Source organism: Mesoplodon densirostris, chromosome 2 (assembly GCF_025265405.1).
Source record: "Mesoplodon densirostris isolate mMesDen1 chromosome 2, mMesDen1 primary haplotype, whole genome shotgun sequence".
NCBI classification, from domain to species: Eukaryota; Metazoa; Chordata; class Mammalia; order Artiodactyla; family Ziphiidae; genus Mesoplodon; species Mesoplodon densirostris.
In genome coordinates, this window is record NC_082662.1 from 70,605,317 (window position 1) to 70,611,901 (window position 6,585).

Consider the following 6,585-nt stretch of genomic DNA (forward strand, 5'->3'; position numbering starts at 1 on the left):
TTCCAGCAAACTCCTGACATTACTTCCCCTATTATTATAACGATTTACTGAGAATACATAAATTGACACACTTGGAAGCGCTGTTATTTGGGAGTTCCCATTCAAATGTTATTTATTGGGAGCTGATCACTAAGAATCCTAAGAAAAATATTTGGTATTGACCCAGCTAGCTAGTGTGTCTCGTGTAATTATCATACTCAGCCATATAAAACACAGCTATATGCAGCCAAAGATCCATGAACACAATTCGCAGTAACATCGTTGAAATTCAGCAGACAGACAGACCTGAATTTAAATTCCAGCTTCACCACACATGAATTTAACCTTCTGGAAGTTACTAACCTGCATAAACTTCTGTTTCTTCATTGGAGGCTGATGAAATTAGAGATTATGTATATACCACCTAGTACAGTCCCTGGCAAATCTTTGAGAGTCAATAAATTGTCATTATTATTGAATTTTTGTTATATATCTGTGAGGCCAGGCTATTACGTGGTCTTCAAAGAAATGTTATGACACAAATTTAGTCTTTAGTTATGTATGACTTTGTAGAAAATATTAGTAATATTAAATATTTTGTTACTTTTCATAAGATCAATATGAAAACCTTAAAAGCTTCCATACATTTGTTTTTATAAAAATATCATACTACATAAACTGTGATGAATAGATTGCAAGGCAAAGTGGGGCAGAGGGACCAGTTAGGAGGCTACTAGTCCAAATGCACCGTGATGATAATTTATAAGACAGATTCAGGAAAATTCGATGATAGGAAATAGGGTTATAAGGGGCAGATTCAAAGAGAATTCCTAGGTTTTTGTCTGAAACAACTGTTTGTGCTGTCATTTACTAAGAAAGAAAGCTATAAATGGAGTAAAATCAGGTTCAAGAATAAAGTAAATTCAGTGCTTTTTAAATTGATGCATAATTGGCATACAATAACATGCACAAATCTTAAGTATTCAATTTGACATGTTTTGATTATTTTATTCACTGTTGCATTCACAACACAAAATAATACCTGGGACGTTTTCTTCACCTCAGAAAGCTCCCTCATGTCCTTTTCCAGTTGATTCAACTCCCCTTCCCTAAGCAATGATTTTCTGACTTCTGTAATTGTAGAATAGTTTTATGAATCCTCAGATTGCATACTGATGGACTCATACAGAATGTATTCTTCTTTATCTGGGTTTTTCATTTTAGCCAAATAATTTTGAGAATGCCATGTGTATTGGTAGTTTATTCTTTTACATTGCTGACTAGTATTCCATTGTATGAAACTATCCCAATCTGTCCATTCTCCTGTAGATAGACTTTTGGGTTGTTTCCTGGTTTTGGCAATTATGAATAAAACTTCTATGAATATAGTTATAAATCTTTATTGTAGATATGTATTTTCATTTCATTTGTGTAAATACCAAAGAGCGGAATTGATGGGTTGTAGAGTAGATGTATGTTTAATTTTAATAAGAAACTGGCAAATGATTCTCCAAAGTGGTTTTCATTTTATACTCTCAGCAACAGTATGTGAGAATTTCAATTGTTCCACATTCCATCCTATATTTAGTGTAGTTTGTTTGTTTATTTGTCACTCTAGTAGATGTAAAAAGATATCTCTTTGTGGTTTTCTTTCTTTTTTTTTTTGACTTGGCATCAATTTTATTAGTATTTATCACTAACATGCTTGGGCAGATTTGTTACTTGAAGCTGGTTAAAGAAAAAGGAGTTTTAACAAAATTATATGCTGGATAATTCTTGATGTTTACTAAAGAATACTAGTACACTATTGAGAGCTCAAGCTAACTGAATTAGAACTTGCCTCCTTTGCGATCTGTAAAGATAATTTGCTATTCAACTTTTTCTTTTTCTCATTACAAGACCCTAAAATGTAAGATGGGCACACAGGTTTCAAAAGTTCTGTCAATACTTTAATTTCAAAGTATCTACCCCGAATGCCTGCTAAAATATCACCTAGGTCCCTGTAATGTCCCTCTCATTTCTTCCTAAGTTGAAGTTCAGATAGCACTTTGTAATCACACACGGAACAGAAATATTTCATGCATGAGCTCCAAGAATGCTAAGGATTAAAACTATAATGAGTTCAGAAGAAATGAACGGGATAACATAGGAGGAAGTGTAGACATCCTTGCAGGGTTCAACTCACAAAGATATTAGAACAAGTTATGCTCCATCCAAAGAGTCAGTGTATTTCTGGACAAGGCATAGGACCTGAAGAGGGAACCCTTAGATGTCTTCCACTTCTTCACCATAACGCATGGGAGCGCACCTTGTGCCTCTGACTCAGCCACTGCCTGGCCTCTGGAGACAAACAGGCTATGACACCCCAAAACCTCAGTGCTTGCCTGTGGCTGGAGCAACTGCTACAAATAGGTGATGTACTGGTGCCAGAGGCTAGCCCTGTTCCGGGAACATGCTCTCAGACGAACAAGTGAAGAGAGTGTCAGGTCCCCCATGTTGGGTTTCTTTCTGAAGTGCTGTCCAGTTAGTTGGTCCTGATGCAGCAGGCTTCTAGAAGGAAGCTTCCTCTAGTGGAGTTCTCCAGGCAGGAGTCTGAGAAGCTCCATCACCCTGAGTCCACTTAATACACATAAGGATATTAAGTTTGCTTGTAGGACATATGAAAATAGCTAATATATAAGAAGGAAGAACAATCTATGCTTTCTCTACAGGACCTAAATCTACAGGCAGATCGATTCTAATAGCTCAGCACTTCATCTACTCACTGCCAGGCTTTCATGGCAGTTTCAAAGTCAACTCAGAGGCAAGTTTTTCAGGAAAACAAGTGGTGTTAAGAGAAAAAAGAAGCATTACCTTCAATTTATGGAAACTAAAAAGAACACTACCACATTCCTGTCCATTCTGTTTGAAGCTAAGTCTTTGGTTTTCAAATGAAAAAAACCTTAAATCCATAAACTTTGAGAAGATTAATTTGGGCATTTCTGGTTTAAAAAAAAAAAAAAGACAAACCCCTTCGACCAATGAAAATCTGTAAGGGAAGGAGCAGAGTTCAGGCACTCCGGAGAATAGATGTGGAGGAAACACATCCGCCCGCCTGCCCGCCCGCACACACACACACTGCACACGACCAACAGGCAAAGACTCAGTATGTGACTGCTAAGTTTAATTCAACGGCTACACCCACTCCTGCCTTGTAAAAATAACAGAATGCTCCTCTCAAAGTTACATCGCCATGTGAGCACTAGTTTGTTATTTTTGATACAGCCTTACAAAAAGTTGGCACCAAATGCACATAATAAAAGTTTTAAGGCTTAATAAAAACACAGATGAGTAATTTCTTAATGCAGCTTGGAGGTTGAGAAAAGGATGCCAAGAGTTAATGAAGCTTCCAAATACAGGTAGTTCCTAATGTACAGAGCATTTTCCAAATGCAAATGGCCTCCCCCATCAGGTTCAAAGGAGCAAAAACTTTTCTGCTGCTCCTCCCAGGGACCAGGCTGCCCGGGGCTCTCTAAAGCCATGCCCACGGCCCCAAGGAGGGAGAGGAAGACGGAAGATGGGGACAAAAGTAAGGCGATGTGGTCACTGCTGCCCAGAGGCTCTGCTCTGGTTTTTTTCCTCCCTCCCCCAGGCCTCTATCCCCAGCTCTGCCCCAGAAGTCCCTGCCAGGGGACAGATCTAGAAAGCTCTTCCCCTCATGTAACTGACCGTGAGACTGAAGACCCGAGGGCCAGCAGCACGTCAGGGTCTTCTTGGCGATCCAATTTGGAATTCACAAATCATCTTCTTGTATATTAAAAAAAAAAAAGTTAGAAATAGCAGTTCATTTCTACTTTTGGAACATCTTACTGTAAGTTAAACAAGTTAGTTTGTTTAACTAACTAAGTTAGTGTGTTTGAGCTTAAAAGCTAACCACCATGTATGATATTTTTTAATGTGGAAAAAAATGCTCTGAATTCCAGACAACTTTCCTATAAATGACCATTTGAAGGATGGAGGAGATAGGAAGCTCTTGACAGAGTCACATGGAATCAGTGTCTCTTGGCTCCAAAGTCAGCAGGGGGACAGAAAGGCAAAGTGTCTTTGCTTGGCAAAGCACCGTGCGAACCCCCCAGCGCTGGCAGAGGATGCAGAACTTGGCAGGGAGCTCCTGCAGGCACGTGAGCGTCCCGGCCACTAGGAGTGCGACTGCACTTTAACAATGATGAAGACATTTTTAGCACCTGCATTAGCTTTGTAGGCACTCGTACCAGTAGCTCCAACCCAAACTGTTGATCCCACGTGACTGCAGTACAGGAACCGAGACCATAGCCCTTTAGAGGCTCGATGGGAGAAACTTTCGCCTGACAGATTACAGCAGCATGATTCTTGCCAGCCCATTATCTTTGCTGGCAAATACCATGGAATGGGCCGGTTGAGACTTTACTGCCAAACTATTTAATGTCTTAGCCTAAGGTATCTAAGCCTCATCTGGAAACTGTGAATATGGTCCAGAGGTTCTGCAAAGCTTTATAAAGGGTGGCCTAAGAAAACTTTCCTTCCTCTTTGGTGTACCTGAGCAACAGACTTTTTTCTAGAAATGTGTCAGAAACAGACCAGAGTCAACAGTTACTGATGTAAAGCTGGTACTTGAGAACAGCTCTTGAGCTAGTATGACAGAATCCAAACCTAAGAACCCAAGGTTCTCAAGCATCTCTTCTTCCCACTGTCAGCAGGAATATAAAGGAAGACACATGAAGGAGTTAAACAATCCCATTGCCTGGATATATCTGGGTAGTTTTAAAGTCCTGTAGAAGTTAGTGCCCTTGCAGAAAGGAAGTGTCGCTGGTGAAGGGAACTGTCCACATCTCTGGTGAGGAACAAAGGCCTGGACTTGAGGCTGATGAGGAAAAAAGGAACAATTCACAAGCAAAACTGCCTGTAAAGAGCCCCAAACCAGTCTCTCCTGGATGAAAGGGAGAGATTTCTACATAAGATCTGGCCAAGGATTGAGAGGGCAGAAGTGGGACACCTCGGGAGATCAGGGTGCAGAATCTTTCCATAAAGCGTAAGACTGAGAACAACATTTTGGTTTTTTGTTGACAGCTGCTGAGGAAAAGCAATGAAGATGTTTCAAGAAAATCTGTGGAACTGAAGCGAAAACACTGCGGCCGAAGTCGCAGGAACGGAGACCGTGTCCCTGAAGGGTAAACGGCGTCAGGACCTCAGGGCTCTATCCAGATACCCGCCTCCCCACCCCGCCAGGGTTTCAGTGTGTCTTGCTCTTCTATCCCACAGCAATGGACACGTGGTCTTTGGTTTTCTCTCAAAGGCTTTAAACTCTGCTACTATGTTAGTGACTCCTAGATACCCAGCTAGCCAACACACCAAGGACGCGAAGAGCCCACTCCTGGCATCGCCTCCCCGCCTACCCACCCGAGAGCTCCTCCCACCCACCCGAGAGCTCCTCCCACACCAGGCATCCCGTTTCCTCCTTTGGTTTCCGGGAGGCGAGGTCTCGGGCTTCTCGTGATGGCAGTGGAGCCGCAGCAGCAGCTTCAGGTGTCCACCCAACAGACCCTCTCCCCACCCCGCTCCTTCGGGCTAAAGAAACTACAACTTGAAATCCTATCTCTCGAGTTTCCTGTCTGGCTCTGGGGGATGCAGTAGCGTCTCAGTAGAAGGAGAAGCTGGACTTGCCTCCAGGCGGGTTTAGGACTTTGTTGTGGGAACGAGGCCTCGGGCTCAGCCTGGGCTCATGGCTGCCGATGGCGGGCGCCGGCTGCTGGGCGCGGGCTGCTCCTCCCGGGCCCCCGGGCAGGCCAGCTCTTGTCTGGGGGAGGCGCTGGCTGCGGCTCTAAGGTCCGGTGTGTCCTCTCCCTCACACAGGAACACGTGGTCCTTGGGTTTGTTGGGTGTGCCATGGGTGAAGCAGCAGCGACTGGGGAGCCAAAAATGACACTGGGCTTCCCAACAGGGGGCTTCAGACGCTGTCGAGTCTGCACAGGCATGGATTCATCAAGTATACCACTTCCTTCCCCCCCAGGGGGCTTGGTCCTTTTGGGTATGTTCTGAGGTTCTTCAGTGGGTCCAAAAATATTAGATGCCATGCTGTTAAGGCCTGCGTGGAGGTGCGGCTGCTTCTGGACGATCGCTCGGCTCTCCCCCCGGGGGCTTCATGGCCCTGCTGCCGGCCCGGCCTCCCTCGCTCTCCGGCGCCCGGAATGTGTCGCCCGCCAAGCGGAGCCTCCCGCCCCTGTGGTTTTCATTTTAATTTGTATGTCCCTGATCGAAAATGATTTTGAGTGCCTTTTCATGTGCTTATTGTTTACTTGAATACCTTTTTTTTTGGAAATTGCCTGTTGTAATAATTTATCCATTAAAAAAATCAGACTTAATAGTTTTATTGTTTATTGTAGGAGTTTTTGTATAATCTGAATATGTGTTTTTGTCATGTAAATGTCGTGAATATTTCTCCTTGCATTTGGTTTATCTTCATTTTTAAGGGAAATCTTTTCATGAGCAGAAAATTTCCAATTAATCCATTTCACTTCTGCTAAAAGTTGTGTGGTTTTGTTTTTTTGTTTTTGTCCTTACCAAGAAATCTTTGCTTACTCTAAGGTTATT

At 42.9% G+C, this 6,585-nt stretch overlaps 1 pseudogene; it reads right to left on the reverse strand.

Annotated features, from left to right (window-relative positions):
* Positions 1-5,632: 5,632 nt before the first annotated feature.
* LOC132480509 (jupiter microtubule associated homolog 2-like) lies at positions 5,633-6,177 on the reverse strand (annotated as a pseudogene).
* Between the last annotated feature and the right edge of the window lie 408 nt (positions 6,178-6,585).